Source organism: Polistes dominula, unplaced genomic scaffold (assembly GCF_049000335.1).
Source record: "Polistes dominula isolate Pdom_NZ unplaced genomic scaffold, Pdom_raw_medaka contig_23, whole genome shotgun sequence".
Taxonomy (NCBI): domain Eukaryota; kingdom Metazoa; phylum Arthropoda; class Insecta; order Hymenoptera; family Vespidae; genus Polistes; species Polistes dominula.
In genome coordinates, this window is record NW_028300963.1 from 2,963,585 (window position 1) to 2,987,283 (window position 23,699).

Consider the following 23,699-nt stretch of genomic DNA (forward strand, 5'->3'; position numbering starts at 1 on the left):
ATGCAATGCACGATGCAATGCACACTTCGTTTACGAATGAAATTATCCCTATTCGAGGTGAGTAAGCGTATTAAGCTGACGTCAAAGTTCGTCTGAAATAATCCGGCTGAAGGAAGCAGCACACAGCAGCATCGTTATGATCGATTTCTGACACACCATTATAGTGTCGTGTATTTGTAGCCGATAGAATCCGATCGATAATCCTCTGTTGATTAACCACTTTCCCTTACTTCCTTACTTCCGATTACTTCCGGTAATTCATTCCTTCTCGTTTACACATTTTATCCTATATATATATATATATATATATATATTGCACCTTACACTACGTCGTCTTACAACAAGTTTAACACACAACTTGAATTATCTAACGATTTAATCAGTTAACACTGTGATTGACATGTATACTCGTCGTCACGAAGAAGTGGAACGATTATATGTATATTGACGAGTATATTTGTCATGTAGAAGTGGCACGATTTTGGTATATTTGACGAGTATACTTGTCGTGCGTATAAAGTAATAATCATTGGCTATTTAAATTGTAATTTTTAGAAAAAAAAAAAAAAAAAAAAACTTATTCTCAAATTTCAAGATGTTTAGAATAAGATAAGTTGAGTAGTTTCGGGATTATTAGTGGACAAACATATTGTGACACTGAATTTTTATATATATATATAGAATGTTATTAATTAATTAATTAATCTATAGAATTAAATAATATAGAATTAAATTATATATTGAATTTTATTAATTAATTAATTATTTTTGTTTCATCGATTTCACCTTATTCCGTTTAACGTTCTTCCGTTTAACGTTCTTCCGTTTCATGATTTTCAAATTACCCTGATTCTAAGGAAGTTTTTTTTCACTTCAATAAATATGACACACATTAAAAATATAAATATATATCGTTGTGGGGACACACACGTTAATAAAGGAATTCAAAGATCAAGTTTCTAGCAAAAGAAATTTCAGTTTTGGTTTTCTCATAGTAATTTTTAATAGTATTAGTAGTAATAGTAGTATTAGTAGTAGTAGATGCTGTAAGGCGTGATACGAAAGCAACAAACTAATGTTTGCTTTTCTACCCAAACGTTTCCGGTAGACCGTTTATGAGAAACTGAGAGAGAGAGAGAGAGAGAGAGAGAGAAAGAAAGATAGATAAGTCAGAGTTTATATTCTATCTTTCTCTCTTTTTCATCGTCATCTTTTCAGAAAACTCGAAGATTTGTAGAACCGTGAATTATGAAAACGCGCCGCGCCGCTTATAACGATGGATGAAAAACACGAAAATATTCTCTTTCTTTTTCTTCTCCACCACCAAACGTTTTTCATCACTAAAACGGATTTATCGAGGTTGCAAATTTAAAAAGAAAGATATAAAAAAAAAAAAAAAAAGATAAAATTTCAATTCGTATGAATGAAATATTTTCTAAATAGATTAATACTAGAAAAGTTTTTTTTTAAGTGTGAATAATCGCAACCCCTACCTACCATCATAAAGAAAGAGGGTAATATTAAATTAATTATTAATATGATAATAATAATAAATAATATGTAATATAATAATGTATTATATAATAATAGTACTTTTATATTAATTATATATAAATTAATTTATATTATTATTTTTATTTTTATTATATTTTATTTTATTATATTAATTAATATTAATTATATGATTAATTGTAGATTATAAAATATAATTAATAATATAATATATTTTTTATTTATTATTATTATTATTATTATTATTATTTTCTTTAACACATATTTTATTTTCAACGTGTAATAGATACGTAGAAAAGTGTAAAAGAAGAAAAAGCTTGCGTTAGATCGAATAAGATAAGAAAAAAAAAGAAAAAAAAGAATGAACAAGTAATATAGTTCAAAGTACAACGTAAGCGTTCCACAATATGTATATATATATATATATATATATATATGCATACATTAAAGTTTCTCCTGTTGTTTTTTTCCAGGTAATAATCGACGTGTCTCGGGGTAATACGAAGCTTCGGAATACAAAGCAGTGCACAGCAGCACACGATGGCAATAGGAGAAGTCCGGTTGGTGTTATCGCAAACACCGACACTTGCAAAACAAGCCTTTTATACGAGACCTCAACCTAAACGCGTCATTTTCAAACTGTTCTATTATAATATATATTTACACGAGTTTTCAAAACCATATTATTATTATTATTTTTTTGTTTTTTACATCTCATTCATGCTCGTATTCCTATAAATAAAAATAAATAAAAAAAAAATACAGTTAATTACAAGAGATGATAGCTCATAAAAAAAAAAAAAAAAAAACAATGTTTTATTTTCATGAATTGGAACTGGTCAAGAATGTTCCTTTTGATGGAAATCAAATGGCAACTCATTTTATATTATTTTTTTTTTTTTTGTAATTTTTTATTATCATTTTTCCTTACGGTGGAATTAAATGGCACTTCATTTTATTTTATTTTATATTTTATTACGATCATTTTGTACAATGTTGCATAGGATTGTTATGTGTCAACGTGTTATATTTAATTATAACATTAAAATATTACCTAAAATAATAATAATAATAATAATAATAATAATAATAATAATAATAATAAAAATTGTATTCGTGATTTAAAAATATCCATGAGGTAAAGGTTCAAAATTACCTTTAGTATAATAAAGGGACACGTATAATAATTGCGATTATTTGTGTCGCAGCAGTTACCCACAACGACGAACGACGACCGTCTGGAAAGAATCCAGATTGGGATTCGTAGATTATAAATATAAAAGAGAGAGAACGAAATTTCGTGATCAAAGAGTGGGTGTCTACGATCGCGGTATATTCTTAAAAAAAAAAAAAAAGTAAAAAAAGAAAAAGAAAAAGAAGAAAAAACCGTCACACGATTTATAGAAGGAATTAGATCCACGAATATCTTTCGATAGTGATTCAACACACACGTTTCGTAAAATCGAACGAATTCGTAAGAAACTATAAGTTAAATAAAAAAAAAAAAAAAAAATCGAATAGGAAAAAATACGTATTAAGAAATTACATTAAAAAAAAAAAAAAAAAAAAAAAAAGAAAACAACAACAACTTACGTAAAAATCGATGAATCATTACAGCCGAATTCAATCTTCTCTAACTTACCCTTACCCTTACCCTCACTCTCACCCTCTCTTTTTCTGCCTTTCCTTTCGTTCTTTCTAATCTTCTAAATAAAAAAAAAATAAAAAAAAGTGAAATAAAGCAAAGTAACGTAAAAGTAAAGTAAAGTAAAGTAAAGTAAAATAAAATAAAATAAAGTAAAGTAAATCCAAGTAAAATAAAAAAAAAAAAAAAGGAAAAAACAGTAGACACAATTGTAGGAAGGACGATAAGATTCCGTCGATACAACGGCGTCGTACTACTGAAAGCATTAAAAAAAGAAAAAAAAATAAGGGCTGACTCATTCGGTCCTTCTCTCTCGGTCCTTCTCTCTCGGTCGCGAACCCTTTCACAACCCTTTTTCCACGCACGCTTGAAGCACTCGACTAGAAGAAGGTGGTGGTATTCCTACACGTTATAATACTATACTAATACACACAAACCTAACACCCAACGTAGTTTTCAACGTTCCCTACTATGTTCTTACGTTGGTACACGTTCGGTGTACGTTCGGTGTACGATCGTCGTAATATGCCCGGTGTCAAGCGTGAAACGTGCCCTCCTAGCAAAGTGCTTTGCGTCACCAAGGGAAAATGTCGAAGGGCCAAAGAGCATCCTCCTCCTCCTCCTCCTCCTTCTCTTCCTCTTCCTACCTTCCTTCTTCTCCTTCTACGTTCCTTCCTTTTTCCCTCTATTTCCCCTTTTTTACTTCAACATCGCCTTTTCATCCCCTTTGATAAAAATGTGTAAGAAAAGAAGTGAGATAGGACAAGTTTAAAAAAAAAAAAAAAAAAGAAGCAAATAAGGTACAAAATAATACTCTCCCACCTTCTTATCTTCCCTTTAACTTGTGATAAAAAAAAAAAACCTAAAAAAAAAATAAATAAATAAATAAAAATAGAATAGCATGCAAGAGAAAAAAAATACAAGACATTAATAAAAAAAAATAAAATAATCTTATTTTCTTATCCCTTAAAAAATGTACAGTGGGGGAGAGTAAAAAATGTACAAAAAAATTAAAATCAATAAAAATGCGATAAGAAAGGACAATAAATGAAACAAATCTTTTCTTTTTTTATTGATAGGAGAAAGAGAATAATTTAACAAATAAATTAAACATAGTATTGTTATTTCGATAAATACGAATAATAATTGTTATCTTTTACAGTAGTACTTTGATACTCTTTGACAAGTTCTAAAAAGATTCTTTCCTTTTAGCTAACACAGTGTTTTTCAACTTACAGGTTGACACCCGGGTAAAACCGGTTCATGTGGTTTCTACTTGTATAATAATACTAGAGAATTCTTAATCCAAGATAAATTATAGAAGGGATCATATATTGCTAGGGAATTTGCTATTCCCTTTGGGTAGTAATTAATATTATATATTCTTAACTACATCGGTTCGTGTTGCACAGTACAATTGCATTTTATATGAATACTATACCATATTATATACTTAAATGTATATTTCAAAATATATGCAAAATTTTCTATTATTGTTGTAGTAATATAAAAATGAATTATTTCTATTATAAAGAAAAAAGAAATGTAAAACGTATATACAAAAAAAAATAAAAACAAATTACGAATACATGTAAATAATTACGAAAATTGGGGGTTGAAAAGTTTATGATTCTCAAAAAAAAAAAAAAAAAAAAAAAAAACAGAAAAAACTTATTTGTTTTAAAAATAAAACTATGTTTGACCAAAGGGGAAGAAAAAATAAACCATTATTTCCATATTAAATTCAAAACTCTTGAAAACCCATCAACCCACAACACACACGTATAGATAAGATCTTAAAATATTTTCAAACGAGGATAAAAATAAAATAAAATAAAAAAAATAAAAAAATAGAATAAAACTACGAACACAAATATTCTTACTAGAGACACACCGTGTATACGACTTTTATCTCTTGCGTCATCCTACAATTGAGGAACGGGGATTAGATTGGCTAATCGGTCAAACGGAACACGTTGAGAAACATCCCTGTGTGGTGGTGTTAGTTGAGTTACTACGACGATGAACGAACGACCATTTGAAGTGTTCTTTTTCATTATGTGAAATTTAGAAAACGACATTCCTAGTACGATTATCGTTATGAAGTTGGCACACACCTCTAACGAATTCAACAAGTTTCGTCGACTTCCTTTCTAACACCCCCCACCTATGTCCTCATCCCCTCCTTCGTCATTACCCCCACTTCTACATCTACTAACTTCTTCTTCTTCTTCTATGTTTCTCTTTCTGTTTTGCTACTGTCCTATCTTTTTGTTGTTTTTTATCTTTCTCTAACACTCTTCTACTCTTACCGTGGTGGTAGTAGAATCAAAACCGGGTTAATGTCGATTCGAACGTTTCCAATGTCGCGGTTACGCGAAAACAGGCCTTATGTAAGAACTTCGTCGTCGTCCAACGACATTGGAAAGTAATCGAACTGGTATAAATCGAAGGAGAACGATAAAGAACCATAAAAAGCACAACACCTGATTTTTTAGAGAATTCTTTCTTCTCTACTCTTCAATTTAATAAACAACTTTCCCTTTTTTCTTTCTTCTTCTTTTTCTTATTATATAATTATTTTTGTAGGACAATAAATCTATGATTTTTGTCGAATTACTGAAAGATAAAAACACGTGGTCTTCTTGGTCAACCTGTTAAATAATTTTAATTATATATTATATTTTATTATAACATAATATAATATAATGTAATAAATTATATTATAATATAATTATTTCGTATTAAATACACACGTTGTGTATTATAATATTTAATATTTGATTTATTACAATTTCGAATTATAATATAATAATTTCGTATTAACTACACATTGTATATTATAATATTTAATATATGTATATATATATACATATAAAAACCTATATAAATTTAATAATTTCTACTATTTTACAAAGGATAAAAACAAAATTCTAAATTAACTTCGAACATAAATTTAAAGATTTAATAAATAAATCAAAATAATATCATATTTTTCGATAGCCAAACACCGAAAGGTCATCGAATAGCATAAATTCTTATTTAATCCAATTTGCAATTTTATTTTTTTTCTTCTCTTTGAATTTTAATTTACAACTCCTACCAGGAATTAATAAAAATCGTAGAAAAAAAAGTTTCAAGGGAAAGGGAAAGAATAAAAAAGTAAGAAATATATAGAAAGCACAAGACGAATATTCCACGAAAGGCCAATGTTCAAAATGAAACGAAACGAAACGAAACGAAAGGCCTGGCCCCGGTTCGGCGGACGTTCTCGTCGTCGTCATGGAGGAGAGGAGTCCGTGACAGCTTCGTGAACTGTGTTTACAAAAGAGTAAGAGAGAGATATACTATACGGAGAAACTGAAAGATAAAAAGAGAAAGAAGGCATAGTGGCGAACAAAGAAAACGTGAACGTACAAGAAGAGAACTGACTTCGAAGGAACCATGATGACGAGACGACACAACGACGACCAACGAAGAAAACATCGTTACACACATATATACATGTATGAATAACTGTATATGTATGTGTAATCTGTAGTACATCTACACGCGACATACATACCAATAACAAAAACAGAAAAATTTAGAAAGGAAAGAAAGAGAAAGAACAAAAAAATCAAATTTCTTCGATCATACTTTTAATAAAAATTTAAACGATGAAAAATCTTTTATATATGATTAAGTGTAAAAAAAAAAAACAACCATAAAATAATAAATTATTCCACTTGTCTTTTTCTTCTTCTCCTTCTTCTTAATCCTTTCAATTTATTCAAGGACGAGCCTCTGCTGTTGTATTCGTGTAACGCCATTTTTACAAACTAGGACGACGATGACGACAACGAACGACGATAAAATACGCATTTTGTCAGAGATTATTTCGTCAAATAATACCCGGTGAAAGAAGGGGGGGAAAAGGGGGGGGAGTAAAATAACTCGTATCGTATCTCTCTCCTCGTAAACGTTGTCCTTCGCGTGCTCAGTTGCAAATACGATTTAATTCTTGTAATTTATATATATTAATATTTATAAAAGAGAGAGAGAGAAAAAAAAAAAGAACTATCGAAATAGGGACAACAATAATAAGAACATTTTCAACGTTTAACTAATGCTTTCTTCATTTCTCTTTTTATCGTTTTAATTATCATCGATCAAAATCAAAACTAATTGCAAATGTGTTAAATTAATTTTCATATATGAATAAATATTATATACGCATTGTATATGCTACACCATTTGTTATCATTGTTATTTAATATTGATCGTTATTATTCATATTTAAAGAAAAAAAAAAAAAAAAAAGAAAAAAAGAAACAAGTGATCTCATTAATTTGCAAATAATATTACACAATTAAAATTTGTAATATGTAAAATAAAATAATATATATATATATGATTTGAAATTCGTTAGAGACAATTTCAATCGATCGTTCGATCAACGTAGTATATCCGGGAATAGCCGCCATGATGATGGACACTCCTGAACGTATCGTAGAGTCGTTAAACCGACGTTGTGACATGCGTCCCATAGTACACACGAGCCCCAAAGAGACGCGAAATAAATATCGATGCCTCTTTTATTTTTTCTACTTTTATTCTATAGAAGAATATCTCTCTTAAACCGTGTCGAAACGAATGAAAATGAAATGAAATGAAACGAAACGAAACGAAACGAGACGAATATTTCTTAGAAATAACACATAAGAGAATACGTGTATATACTTAAACACGAAGAGAATAAACTAAATATAAAAAACTCAGCCTCTCTATTCACGAACAAATTTATCTCAAACTTTTTAACCTAAATAAAAATTAAAAAAAAGGGGGGGGGGGGAGTCAACTTATTCAACGTGAAAAATTCGAACACACAGAAAAAGAAAACTTATGTATATACGTGAATATATATATATATATTCGTGTACAATTAAGAATATATATAGTTATATAGAATCTCTCAACATTATAACTTATGAACGTGTAGTAGTAGCGAAGGTAGTAAGGAATTCCAACCATTCACACAAGTAGAAATATATGCACATATATACATTTATGCTTATAAAGTAGATTAGAGATTATATATGTAATAGTAATAGTAATAGTAATAGTAGTAGTAGTAGAAGAAGATTCAAACGGTCGAGGGTCGAATTTCTCGGTCGAAGAGGTAACGCTTAGTCTGAGAAGCATCGTTGAGTATAAAGAAGAAGAAGAGGACGAGGAATGAAGAGGAGGAGGAGGAGGAGGGTGGAAGGAGTAAGGAATGTCGACAGGTAGAGGAAGAAAGAATAAAACAGGAGAAAGAGAAAGAGAGAGATAGAAAGAGAATGTAAGGGTCTAGGCTCTTGGTCTTCGTCTGGATTCGAAGGGCACGAAGGAGAAAGAAGAGGGGAAGTGTGGGGGTGGGAGGGACGTGTTTGCTTGGCTTGGACATGCGCCCTCTGTATTCTCTCTACAGGTTTGAAGAGAAACACATGCGGGGTTTTAGGTTTTTCAAAGCGCGAGGGATGGCGCGCAAAAGGAATGGATTGGAAAGGAATGGAAAGAAGAAAAGAGTAGTAGTAGTAGTAGTAGAAGTAGTAGTAGTAGTAGTAGAGTTGAGAGTCGAGTTGAGAGAAGAACGGTTCCAACCAGAAGATGAAGAAGAACAAGATGAAGAAGAGAAGAAGAAGACGAGACGACGTTTACTCGTCGTCCTCGAGGCGCTCAGATCCGCAAGGGCCCTCGAGCAACAACGTCTCGTGGCCGTGAGAAAGTGTGTGCATTTATACGTGTGCTCAATCGTTTCTCTCTTGTGTGTATGCATGTATATATATATATATATATATATATATATATATATATATATATATATATATATATATATATACATGTATATACCGCCAGAGATAGATAGATAGATAGACAGAGATAATGATAGAGATAGATAGATAGATAGATAGATATATACAGGTATATTCTAGAATAGAGAGTATACTGACCGTGACAACGGTAGGACGAAGATCACTGGCGAAGTACGTCGTTTTGAATCCACCGGCAAGCAGTTTCTAAAGAAGTTGGTATTTGTTGGTTGCGTTGTTTGTCGGTGATAACAACAACAACAACGACAGACGTCTCTTCTTCTTAATGTTTATTTTTTCTTTCACTTTTTCTTCCTTATTCCTTTTTATAGAATTTTCTTCTTAGAAACTTCTTCTTTTTTCCACAGAGCACACAAAAATCGTACGATGAAAAGATATGCAGCTGGCACAGGATTTTTAGTGAGACTGATTATGATGATCGAGAAATAATGATAATAGATAAGAATTATAAAGGCACTCGCATTATTTTTTTTATTCTTCAAGAAAGACTGAGATGAACATTAAAAAAAAAAAAAAAAAAAAGGGAAATTATTAGAGAATTATCGAGAAGGAAAAAAAGATATGTATATAATTAATTTTGTTTTTCTTTCACTGCAGATATGACGACGCGTGTGTGTATATTATAATAATAGGAGGATTTACACGGTATTATTTGTTACGATACAATTTAAACACGCGAGAGACGCGAAAGTGCATATACACACAACAATTTCAATCGATTCCGTGAACAAACAACGTCAGAGACTGTATTTCCTCGATGACGCTCCTGCTGTCTGGTGTTTGATATTCCGTCAGTAAATGTATAGTAAGTAATAGTATTATACTATAGTATTATTAGTAGCGGTCCTCGTCGTCAATTGGTGGTGCGTCTCGCTTGTTTCACGAAAGAAAATAAAAGATAAAAATAAAAAAGACAGACGGGGAGATAAAAGAAAGCGGGTAATACGAGAATGACGAATAACCAATTTGGAGGTTAGGAACACGCTGCTGGTTTTTCGTTATTGACGACGACGACGGCGACGACGACGTAAACGATAAATACAACCGTCGGGCTTTTGATGATTACGTTAATGACAATAGCGATAATAGCGACGATTGCAAAAAAAAAAACCAACAGATCTATCGTCAAAAATTATAGATAAATAGACGAAAAGACAAACAGACAGATAGATAGATAGACAGAAAGAAAGAAAAGATAGCGAAACGCGACGACGAGGTGCTTTCCTTTTCTCTTTCTGTCCTCGTTGCCGATCCCACACGGAGGTGGTGGTGGTGGTGGTGGTGACGGCAACGGCGGCGACGTTCGAAGCTCCTTCGTGACTTCGCGCGCGCACGAGACGAGCAGGAGCGTGACGATGAAGGTTAGGTGGGGAAGTGGAGGAGGAGGAGGTTGTGAACAGGCAACGGAAGAATATCAGCACCAGTAGAGCGTAGGAGTTGGTAGGCAAGCAGTCAGATAGGAAGGCTCTAACTACGAAAGGTGGGCAAACGGGTGAAGGGAAGGAAAGGGGTGGGTAGGAAGGTACGCGATCGCGAACATCACTGCGTGTGAAAAGACGCGGGAGAATAGAGAAGTTACGGAATAGGTTAGAATGAAAAATGATCAGAGAGAAAGAAAAAGAAAGAAACAGAGAAATTAATTAAAACGAGAGAAAAACAAAAAGAAAAAACTCACGATGAACAAATTTGCGGAACACCACTAGGCAGCACAAAAGATTTTTCACCACTTTGTGAATATTTATCTTTTTTTTTTACGCTTTAGACGCGCGTTTTTTCTCTAATACGGACAACACAGGATATACACGGGCTTTCAAACTCGTCGTGTTTCTCTCGTGTCTCGAGGTAGTAACGTTTTCAAGCGACGTTGAAACTTCGAAGAGCACACGAGTAGCGCGCAGCACGCCGGGAGAATCTGAGAGAGAAAGAACAAGCGAGTGAGAAGGATGGAGAGGGGGACGCTGTGGAATAAGAAGGGGAGGCAGCGTGCTCGCTCGCGCTCGGTAATATTCGGTTATACTCGGCTAGCGTTACTCGATTGGGAGGGGGTACCGGCGGCGTGGAAACATCGTGACGGCTCCGTTGCCGGTCTGTTCAGTAGTGGGGGAACCGAAGAGGGGAGCAGCCGGCAACAGCCGACTCGCTCCGCTCTTCTTCGTTCTTTCTTTCTTTCTTTCTTCCCTTCTTTCTTTCTTTCTTTCTTCCCTTCTTCCCTTCTTTCTTTCTTTCTTTCTTTCTCTTTCTTTTTTCCTCCCTCTTGCTACACCGTTCTTCCTTTTCACGACCAATGCCTCCTTGCACGTTTATACGAATACATATTATACATATATAATATGTGTATATATGTGTGACGGCATATGTGTCGTCGTTCTACTAGTAAACCGTATCGGCACACGGCGCGCAAACGTACGATTCAACTTCGTATATATATGCGGCTGCGTGTTGTGTACAGGGTGATACTCAAGAAGGAATAGAAGATAAAACGTAGGTTATATAGAGGAAATAGCTTTGCTTGTGAAAGAATAGATGAAGGAGACGTGCCTGCGAAATCAATTACCGCACGCTTTTTTTTCTTTTTTCTTTTCTCTTAACGATACGGGTCTCTTATTTCGAAGCGTGCGTTATATCGACGCCATCTTGCTTCGCTACGTTAATTATGCAGTATCTAGCGGACGTTGCACGTACAAACCAACCTATACATACACACATATACGAAAGAGCTCGTCACCGCGTATCGTCGTGATTGTATATATATATATATATAATATATATGTATATACAATCACAGATTTTTACTTCCCCCTCCCTCTCTCATTTTTTTCTCTTCTAACATTTATATATATATATATTGTAAAATATTTCTTGGCACGTACTTGGAATTGCAAATAAATCAGAAATCATAAAAATTGCAGATATACACCGACGGTGGTCCCGCATTTTCCACAGCCGAAATAGATATTACGAGCAACGCGGAAGAAGAAGAAGAAGAAATTGCAATAGTAATAGTGTAGTAGTAAAAATATAAACTTCTTCAGTCCAACGACAAGAATGTAAATTTTTCACCTTTACCGTTGATATATCGTTTGCATCATTCCCTCGCGTTTCTTCTTCAAGAAGATTCCCGAATTCTTTTAACAACAATACGTTACTGACCCCTGTTTTTCTTTTTTTTTTTTATTATTATATTACTATTATAAATTTGTTTGCATTCTTATATTCAGATGTTCATTTCGACTTTTTAATTCGTTACGGTATTTTCTTCCTGTCTCGTGGCTTGTAAATGCTGCAATGCAATGTTACGTATGTAATAAAGAAGTATTACTTATATTTACATATAAGTATTTTCGATGTACATAGTTTATATATATGCATGTATAAATATACATAATTACGTATACATGGAACAACTTGAAAAGAGAAACATTAGTTTTGTATATAATTTACTTTGGCAGATACATACACCACACTACAAGTTACTTTATAAACAAACAAAAAAATATTAATATGAAAACAAAATAGAGAAACAGAGAAAAGACTAATGCAGAAATAAAAAAGAAAAGAAAAGAATGCACATATCCTATTTTAAATAAAGTTTTACGAAGAATAAAGAATGACGTTGTAGATATTACAATTCGAAATGCTAAAATAATACATATGTACATATTTACATTACTTATTATTTCCCGAAAGATAAGATTCATTTTGATGATCTTTCACTGAAAATGATAATAATGTTTAATAAAATGTTGTACATATATTTATTAAATAGATATTTGTTCGAAAATAAATAAAAAAAAATATATATTTAATTTATTATTCAAAAACAACAAAAATGGATAAGACCGGTAAATTAGCAATCATAATATTGATAAAAAAAAAAAGTAAAAATCGTTGTAAATCATTTAGGGAAGGTTTAATACAAAATATAAATAAAAGTTAATTTCACATTTGTATTAAAATACGAAGAAATATTTTTTCGATCTCGTACTAATATATTATTCAATTTTTATTCATTCATAATATCACTCATCACATATCTGTATCTGTATTTGAGTAAATCGTTCGTTATATTATTAATTAACTAATCGTCGTTCTCTCTGTCAGTTATAATAAATTTCTATTCATGTATGTATATAAATTATAATCATGACTGCAAGAGAATTTTCATTAAAACTTGCTTTCGAAGTTCTAGTCTCGTTACTGTTTTATTACATACTATTCATATTACATATAAATATTCTCTATATAAATATATATACATATCTACATATCAAACAACGAGAGTTGGTCGTGTCGTCATCATTATTAATACTCGTTTGTTTATTCATTCCTATCTAACTGAAAATGAAATAAAATAAAACCAAAAAAAAAAAAAAACACGAAACAAATAAAAACAAAGTAGGATGTAACGATTATCGATTGGTTTATGTTTATTTTATAAAAAAAACCAAAGAAAATAATAAAACATACAAAGAAATGAATTATGAATCATTTAATATACATATATATATAAATATTACAAATCAGTAAAGAGTCTCGAACAATAATAATAATAATAATCTCAGTACAAAAAACTATGTAATATACGAATGACTGTATAAACGGCAGCCATATTGTTATATTGGTCTCTCGATAAAGAATACAAAAAATACGTAAGAGTAAAAATATTCGATAGATGAAATTCATGGAAAAGAGAAAGAGAAATAGAAATGAGGGACACCCGGTATAAGGACGCGTACACGGTCGCATGGTCGAAAAGAATACGGTTGGAAAGAGGAGGAGGAATATATATATATAAAAAAAAGAGGGAAAGAAAGAGAGAGAGAGAGAGAAAGAGAGAAACGAAAAGATGTGTGAGAAAGATGGAAAAAGAAAGAAACAAAGAAAAAGAGAAAGAGAGAGAGAGAGAAAGAAAGTACTCAGCGAAACAGCGATGCTACCAGCCCACCGTGGCATCAGCGTGTTTGTCATGGGTAGGGGGAAAGGAATGATGGGCAAGAGGGTTAAGGGGATTGGAAACGACGAACGAATGAACGAACGAAGGAGGAACGAGAAGACCTTGCACGGTTCTTTCTTTTTCTTTTTTCCTCTTCGTCTTCCTTCTCTCACTCACTCACTCTCTCTCACTCTCTTTCCTTCTACTGTGTTCTTTCTTTTTCGCTGGAAGTCTCGCACGTAGAAAACGATGCTTTGTATGTTGGGTAGGCAGTTTAATGGGAGAGGTAATATGGGGGTTTCTAAAGAAGGAAAAGAGAGAAGGTAGGCGTCACACACTTGTGAATTCTTTTACAATTTCATGCGGCACCAAACTTTTTCGTACGCTTGAATTTTCATATTTCCCGCGCTTTTTATTTCCTTTTTAATGTCTACATATCGACGGAGTAAAAAAAAAATAAAAAAAATGATGAAAGAGATAAAACATTGTATTTTTGTTATTTTATTATTGGTCGATGAAATATACGTGTGAAAATAGAAAAAAGAGAACGGACGTAGGGATTTGTAGTAGAAGAGAAGAAAAATAGAATGAGGTCGACGCATTTCGCGATTCGTGAGCCCTGCGGCTCGAACGCAAGAGCACCAGCACCAGTACCAACACCAGAACCAGCAGTAGTAGCAGCAGGATCGTATATGCTTCTTGCATTTGTGATGTCCCAACGGAATACGAGTACCGCCGTGCCTTCGAGGAGCAACGCCGTTCATGGAAATACAGAAGAAGAGGAAGGGAGAAAGAGAGAGAGAAAGAGAGAGAGAAAGAGAGAATGAGAGGGGTCTCAAGGCTGCGCTTGAAAAATGTACAGAGGGGAAGGGATCAACCTCTTCCCTCATGGGACAAGATCTGATCGTTACTTTACCCTACCAACAAACTCACTCTCTTTTTCTTTCATTTTCCTTTTTTTTCTCTCTCTCTCTCTCTCCCTTTTTCTATCTCTCTTTTCCTTCGGCCAGAAAAGAATTTAACAATCTGCTTGTTATTTTTGACCTAATTTGATGGATCTCCATCGAAGCTTAAAAGAAAATTGTGCCGAAACAATGTTGGAAAATCGAAAAAAGAAAAGAACGATGGAAAAATATTAATATAGTAATAAAGAAAGAAAAAGAGATTGGGAATTTTCAATATGGCGTCGTCGAAAACGAAACACACAAGAGAATGAAGAAACAGAAAGAATGGGAATTTTCAATATGGCGTCGAATAAGGGAAATACGCTTGAAACTAAATAAAAATGAAAGGTTTTATATACATATGGTGTCTATAGAAAATGGAGCTATGTAAAAGAAAGTACGTAAAGTACGTAAATGTATATTTATATATTTATATATAGTGTAGTTATATATATATATATATATATATATATATATATATATATATATATATATATATATGTATATATAAATAGAGATTTATATATGTATAGTTTAGTGTGGATGTACGTAATATGTAAAAAAAACGGTTGAGAAAAGGTAATACCTTATCGTGCGAGATTTTCTCACTTTCCGCAAGGTTTCTAGCGCATTTCAAGAAAGATACATAGCACGACAGCCATATCTCAAGCACGCTGAGAACGCTAAACGGGCGCTTTCAACGTGCGAATTAAGATTAATCGCGCAAAAGAAGCCCACACACATACTTATATATGTAATATATATATGCAACATAAACCCTTTGCCCACGCACACAAGCAGACTTTTGAACGAAGAAAATCTGTCTTCCGGACGAGAATGTAAAGTCATGGAAAGAAGACTTATAGTTCGGCCAGAAACTTGACTACTACCAGCTGGGGTCCTTTTCTCATTGGCCGATTCTTCCTTTTTTTTTATTATTATTATTATTATTCTTTTCTTTATTTCCGAGCTTTTTTATACGAAATTCCTTTTTCCCTTCCCATAAGATTAGTCAAGAAATTCTTCGAGTTAAAACGTTTCCTACCACCATAACCACATTTTTAGGATTTTTTTTTTTTGAATGGTTTCTTTTCCCTTTTCTTTTCTTTTCTTTTTTTTTCTTTTCTTATGGCGTTTTAAATCGCATGAAGAAAATTCAGTATGAGAGAAGAGAGATGGAGATGGAAGGAATTGAAAGGAAAGAAGAAAAAAAAAAGAAATGAATGTGCTCGGAAAGTAAAAAAAAACGAAACATCTTTTTAAGCGATTGCTCGCATCGTCACTAGATGTCGTCCTGAGTATCGGCCAACTGCGATACGAGAATAATAACGTGGCGTCTCATAGCGACAGATTTCTATAAGTAGAAAAAAAGATTCTAAATTACAAAATATGTATATCTTGATTCTTCTTTTTTCTTTTTCTTTTTTATTGTAGAATAAATCAAATGCTATTTTTTAATTCCAAATTTGTAATTTAAAACGGTTACTTTAATTTAATTAGTTTTTATTTTATTTCGAAATTCCAAGATATCGATGTTCCAAAATTAGCGCAATGAAAATAGTAGCCTTTATGTAAAAAAAAAAAAAACAGAAAAATAACAATAAGTATAATAAAAGTAAATGTAAAAAGAGGGGGGGGGGGGTGGGAAAAAAGTAAAGATTAATTGACAAATCTTTTCGATAATTTTTGGTGAAGCTTCCATTTAAAATTATTCTTTGTATTTGTACATCTTGTCGTCTCGATCAGATCTCAAAACTTGCACAACGTTCTGGCAATCTTATTAAAAATAACGAAAGCTGCTAGTGGAAGTAAACGGAAATACGAAAGAGACGAGAGATAGAGAAAGAGAAAGAGAGGAAGAAATGGGAACGGGGGAAAGTGGGAAGCCGAGAGTGAAGTTTTCGAATGAAATTTGCAAGAGGAACAACGTTACGGTCGCGGAGAAGCGTAGAAATCAACAATTGTTGAAGCACCTCTAGAAATATTATATTCTCTTCTCTTTTTCTCTCTTTTACTCGTTCCTTCGATATCGTTTCATTCCTTTTTCGACGAAAAACTTGACATCTCCGACTATGACGAAGACGATGAAGAAAATTCCGGAACAACGAGAAAATGTCTTCTTCCGACCTTTGGCCTTTTCAAAATATTCCACCTTGCTATGCGCGGAAATATATGTTCCTCTATCATGGTGAGGAAAAATGACATTGACAGCTTTCAAGAAATACCCCCATGTCTTTATATGTTTTTCGAATGAATTAAAAAAAAAAAAAAAAAAAAGAAAGAAACGTAAAATGTAATAATAATAATAAATAGAGTTCTCAGAACAGTTTGAAATGTAAAACAAAAAATAGTAAATTATTGAGTACATTTGGGAATTAATTATACCCATGAAAAATTTCCGTAGATGCCATCACCAGGTATCGGTAGAATCCTCAAACCTTTCTGCATCTGCAGAGAATAATTAAAATGCCGTCTGTGGTCTAAAATAGGCTCTGAAGGATATTTTTTGATGCAACCTATAATCGACAATAAACTGTGGGGGATGCAAAATGAAATCCACGTATTATTTTAAACAGTGCGTATATAATTAAAAAAATGCTGCTTGATGATACCAAATATGTAATGGAACGAGTAGAACATCCCATTTTTTTGGTTTCATAGTTTCATCCGTTTTCAAATCACACCAATTTTAAAGAAGTTTTCACTTGAAAAAGTATTCGCCAGAAATTTGCCTACGATCGTATAAACGAATATCCAAGTATATCTAATGTAAGATCGAAGGATAGAAAATTCTTCGAGTTTTTGTACAAAGGTATAAAAGGAATCCTTGATAAGATCGTAACGGTTGGATAAACAGTTACATAGTTTTTCTTTTCTGATCCGATGAACGTCGATTCGTGCGGGATACTAGAATACAGTTGAAAACGAAGAAAATAAGAGAAAAAAAGAAAGAAAGAAAAAGAAAGTAGAAAAGTAAACAGGGACAGGGAGGGAGGGAGGGAGGGAGGGAAAGGGAAAAAGACAAGATCGAAAGAATGTGTAGAAAGTAAAGAGAACATTCTGATAGTATCCGTCAATATCCTTGTTGAACAATGTCGGTTCATCTAAGATTTGACAAGATTACAAAGCCAAGGAAGATATAGAGAAAGGGGGAGGGTTAACAGGGGGTTAGCAGGGGGTTAGGAGGGAAGAAGGATTCCTTGGATGTTCGAATTGTCCTGAAATGGAAAGCGCCAGAGCCTTCGCAGCTTGACGTCTACTGTCAGGAGTTTGACAACGAGATAAGAAAGCTGAGCCTTGTGGGGTTGCTGTTACTCTGCTGCTAAACTACAACGATATTCCCTGGAGATAACGTTAGCCAAGGGTTGCGCGGACGTTTTCATTGGGAGATATCGTACTGGTGTGAATGTAAATTCGCCATGGCTAAAATCTTTCGAAAAAAGAAAAGAAAAGAAAAGAAATTCAACCAATACGATATATATATATATGTATATGTATTATATGTTACAGTAAATCCTTACGAAACTTTTATTATCTTTGCGAGATAAAAGATACAAGAGTTATATATTTTTTTCTTTTCAACGAATTATTTGGGATTTTTTTCGGATAGTTATGTTGAATAAGATTTATAACAAAAATAAGTCTGCAACAATTTTAACAAAGATCAGTTCAATTTTTTTTCTTTCTCAACGTTACAACGCAATACAGTAAAACAACAATGTTGCTCTGTGATTGGTGGGGTTGAAATTGCACCGAAGTGAGACGCATTTAATTTGATGGTAGTCGTCGTCCTTCTCCTCGTCGTCTGGGGGTTGTTGTTGTTGTTGTTGTTGTAGTAAGGGGTGAAAATGAGGGGGAGAATAGGATTGTCGTTTGGTGCTTTCGTTTGCACCATGTTCATTCGTTCATTCGTATGTGCGTACGTTGGTACGTTCGTTTATTCCTTCAAACCTTCGTTCAAACCTTCGTAACCCCTTCTCCCACCCTTAAGGCCCGCCCACCCTTCCCACTACTTACCTATGTAATTAATTAACACCGTCGAGTTAATAATAGTAATGCAACCGCACCTACCGCACCACGGCACGCACGTTAATTCAAAACCCCCGTTCTTGTTCTTCACTATGGGGGGTGGAGAGGGTTAGTAGTAGAAAATCCAACCCGCGGGAAAGGGTTTAAAGGGAAAGGAGAGAACGAGATGTGTATAGAAGCGGGGGTGGTTGGTTGGTTGCTTGGTTGGTTGGTTGGGAAGGACAAAAAGGGAAGTTTAGATTGAGGGTGGGGGGATGAAATTGCGTCTACTTTTTTTTTCTTTTTTCCAAGAGGGAAAAAGAATAAGAGAAAGAGAGAAGGAAAGCAACTATATCTCTCTGTTTTACTCGCGTTAACGATTCGCGTTCTTTTTTTTTTTTTGTTGGTTCTTTTTCTAATTTTTTTTTTCATCACTCGAAAAAAAGCTCCTGGCCACGCTCACGCGCTGTATAAAATACTTGAAGAAAAATTCGTGGGACTTTGATGATACTCAAAAAAAAAAAAAAAAAATAAAACCAACGAGTTGTGTTGCATTAAACGTGACTCTGCTGAATTTTTAGTTTTTCTTTTTTGTTATTTTTTTTTTTACCAAGCAAGATGAATATAAGATAGAAAGGGATGAAGGAATGATTTTGGTTACGTTATGTTATATATTGTTATGTATTGATATTATATTTTTATATTTGTTTGTTGAAAAGTAGAATAATTAGTTTTAAAATATAATCAAAAAAATTTAGAAAAATATAACACAAATATATATGAAAAAAAATATAAATAATAATATATAAAAATTAAATATGATAAATATAATTTACTATAATAATAATACATTATAACAAATTATATAAATAATAATAGTAAATTAGTTATTGTAAACTAATAAATTATATAAATATTATATAACTAATAATATATATGAATTATATATATATATATATATATATATAATATAATTTACTAATAATAAATTAGTATGCAATGGAAATCTAACTAAAAATTTATCGAAAATGTTTGTTAGTTATAATTCTTATTATTCTATTATATCAAGTTTACCTGAAATATACAACGAACACATACAACGTTGGTTGTATTTGTATTCACGTTTAGTTTCGAACAGAAGTATAATACATAGTACGCGATAACCAATGAATAGCTTCGTTTATCGAATTTCATACTATTCATGACACTCTTGTCGCATTATTTCCCCTTACCAGTTTCCTAACACTTCTCTCTACCTTCTCTTTCCTATTCTTCATTCTCCTCCTCCTACTCCTCCTTCTTCCATCACCACCACCTACATCCGACTACCCTCGTTCACTGTACTTGTTCACAATCGGTTCATGCTAGTCAAACGTTTGTTAGAGTTACGATCTCTCATTGCGTAATCTCGATTTCAACCATCTGTTCTCGCGCGTTATTAAGTTCCACAACAGGTGCGTTCGTGAAACTTTATGTGAATCGCATACACATGATTGGTCGTAACAATACCAAACTTACCCCTAGATCCGAGATTTTTTTTTTTTTTTTTTTTTAATTAAAGATTTTACTGTTTTTTTTTTTTTTTATTATCCTTAATTTTAATTTTAATTTTATCCTTTAATTTATTTTAATACTATTTTGGAATTGAAATTATTGGTAATATAATTTGTGTTAATATTTTTTTTTATTCAGGTGTATTCGTTTGTAATTTAATTTTTTTTTCCTTTTTTTTTTAACATATTTATTAATAATATAGAATAATATTTTAATATACAATATTATATTATTATTATTATTATTATTATTATTATTATTGTTATTAGTTGGCGTTAGAAACTCGAAAGTTAAGAGTCGTTAGTGGATAGATAAATTTATTTATATATTTATATATTTATATATTTATATATTTATATATTTGTTAACTCAGTTAATTATAAATTTTAAACTCTCCTACTATATATTTCTATATATGGTTATTTCTAAATTTAATAAATTAAATTTGTTATATGATAAATCTATTATCACATATTTTATTGGATCTTTCGAAATTACTCTGATCAAATAAAAATCTTCATTGCAAATCATACACATAAATTTTCTTAATAAACATTAATTCAAAATAATCAAAGATCAAATATGCATAAACTCAATCCTTAATAGAAATAATTCCATAATATAAAACAATACAAAAATAAAACCATAAACGTTAGAGAATAGTTTTCGTAGAAAATCGAAGAAATGCGTGGCAGTTTTCGGTAATTTTCATGGAAACATTTCTCTCACTAACCTAAGATGATATTTACGATAGTCACGTAAATATACATATATATATATATATATACGTAAAACTCTTAACTTGGAAATTTCGTTTATAACGTCAGAAATAACGGCCAAGGAGAACAGTTAGGGTACTTCTAGTGAACGATGTATTTTAATGTTCGGTTAGACGTTTATGATCCTTACCAACGTCCTATCAAAAGACATACTCGACGTTCCTCTTATTCTCATTCTTTATTAACCTCGCCAACTCAACCCCTTTAACCCCTTTTCCTCCTCCTCCTCCTCCTCCTCCTTCTCCCCCTTTCCTCCCCTTTCATTCTTCTATCATTGTCATGCATTACTCTGTCATGATAGAAACTAAACCTATTGTCAGAGATTTACTTATAGCTCGGTTTGTTTATTTTTAAAAACCTATTTGCATCGTTAACTAGAATGACCAATTTAGTTTCATACACATGTGTCTATTTGTAAATTCTGAACTATTTATATAACGTGTTTAAGTGAAATAAAGTAAAAGTAGGTATAAGGTATGTAACTTTTGCAAATGTGGTGAATTTTTTATGAAGTATTATATCATCTGTTTTATTTTTATTCATAGAAACGTTTGATTTATGTTCTTTATTTTTATTTATTGTGCAGATGAATATGTTACGTAATTGATTAGAAAAGATTAGAAAATTTTATAGTAGACTTAATTGAAATTCCATGAACTCCATCAGTTCTTATAACGTGTTATACTGAAACCGATAAAAATAAAATTGTTTTATGAAACTGTTTTTGTTCATATAATAACATTGCTCATTCCACTTTTACAATTTGTTATACGATATAATAAAGTTTGTGTGTGTGTGTGTATGTGAGAATTCCTAGTATTTAAAAATTGCATTTGCTTTAATTAAGCACTCCTACGTTGATCGTTTTCATCGTTAACGATTTTGTTCTTTCTCGTAATTGTATCTCTTTTTTTTTTTTTGTATTTCTATTTTTGAACATTATGTTATCAAGAACATAGTCTTACAGAAAAAATTTGACATTTATATCTAATACGTGTAATTTCTTACGAATTATAATTGTGTGTATGTTCACACAACCCCATATGTATCCGATATATATATATATATATATATATATATATATATATATAATAATTATATATAAGTGTACAAAATGTAAAAAAAAAAAAAATTGTAAAATGTAATTATATTTGAAGAAACAGTCAAAATAACGTAACGCAGATTAACAGTGTGTGAGTGTGTATGTGTGTTCACGCAACCCCATAGAGGACATACACGTGAGAGAATCACCTAAACACACTGGCAACAAGGAACCCGCATATCTAATCGTGCGTATCACGGGATACAAGCAATTCCCATCAACCAATATTGTCGTGTGGGTAATGAACGGGCATGCGTTGAATAAACATGCGGCCAAAGGGTATAACGCAGATGCGCATGCGCAAAATAGAAAGAGAAAGAGATCAAGTATGAACGAGGGATGGAAGGAAGAAAAAAAAAAAGGAGGATGAGGGTGGTAGAGTGTGTGATAGGAATGAGAAGGAAGGGGATGGAACTTGGTGGGTATTGGGGAGGGAAGGGGTGAGGGAAAAATGCTGCCACCAGGAATAGAATCTCGATATGTTTTCCGATCGTCGTCGTCCATGGGGTTTTTCTCGTGGGACCATTTTTGCACGTCTATTTTCATAAAAGGTTCCACGAGTACACTGTGTGCTACCTTTTTTTCAATGAAATATTTGTTTTATTGTTATTATTACCTTTTTTTTTTTTTTTGTAATAATATATTTTTAAATATATTCTAACTTATTATCACACATGTTTTATATTATATTTTATTTTTATTATATTATATTATAATTATATATAAATATATTATATTTTATATTTTCAATTATAAATATTTAAAATTATATATATATCTTTAATTAATATATTAATTATTAATATTAATATATTAAATCTATATTTTATTTATATATTTTAATATAATTTATTATATTATATTTGTTATATATATATTTAATAATATAATATAATTAAAAAGTAATAATAAATAATTATTATATAATTATTTCATTGGTTATGTTTTAGCATTGAAATCTAGTTTTGATAAAATTATTGTAGATATATATATTTCTTTTTTACGTATACGTGTATTATAATTAAATACTAATGCAATAGAATGATTTTCTATATTTTCTGTTATATATATTTAAATTTATTCATTGGTAGTTATACAGGATTTACGTAGGATTTACGTAGGGTGATCACGTAATAGTGACATCATTGATTTTTAAATATCCTAATTTATGTTAATTTAAAATTTTATAGTTAGGGTCTAATGATGGTGTAAAAGTAAATTTATAGGGTTTTTGAAACGAGCCTAATTTAATCAGGGATTATGTTAGAGTCTCTAATGATGGTATAACAGTGATCTTATTGATTTTTAAATTAGCTTTATTTATACTAGGATTATTTAAGTTAGACTGATGGTGTAATAATGATTTT

General features: G+C 31.7%; 1 protein-coding gene and 1 long non-coding RNA gene across 9 annotated transcripts in view; one reads left to right on the forward strand and one right to left on the reverse strand.

Annotated features, from left to right (window-relative positions):
- heph (polypyrimidine tract-binding protein 1 heph) overlaps nucleotides 1-23,699 on the reverse strand; it is a 407,327-nt gene that overhangs the window by 319,446 nt on the left and 64,182 nt on the right. For 4 of the 8 annotated variants that reach the window (XM_089172861.1, XM_089172855.1, XM_089172854.1 and 1 more), the window contains exon 1: nucleotides 9,133-9,273. The exons of the other annotated variants lie outside the window; for them this stretch is intronic. The gene's annotated coding sequence lies outside the window, so the exon portion shown is untranslated. Of the gene's footprint in view, nucleotides 1-9,132; nucleotides 9,274-23,699 lie in introns of those variants that run through there. 8 annotated transcript variants of the gene reach the window in all.
- On the forward strand, nucleotides 8,288-13,490 carry LOC149032515 (uncharacterized). The gene is made up of 3 exons (XR_016176666.1): nucleotides 8,288-8,906; nucleotides 9,115-9,817; nucleotides 11,922-13,490. It is a non-coding gene; the product is annotated as an uncharacterized LOC149032515 (long non-coding RNA).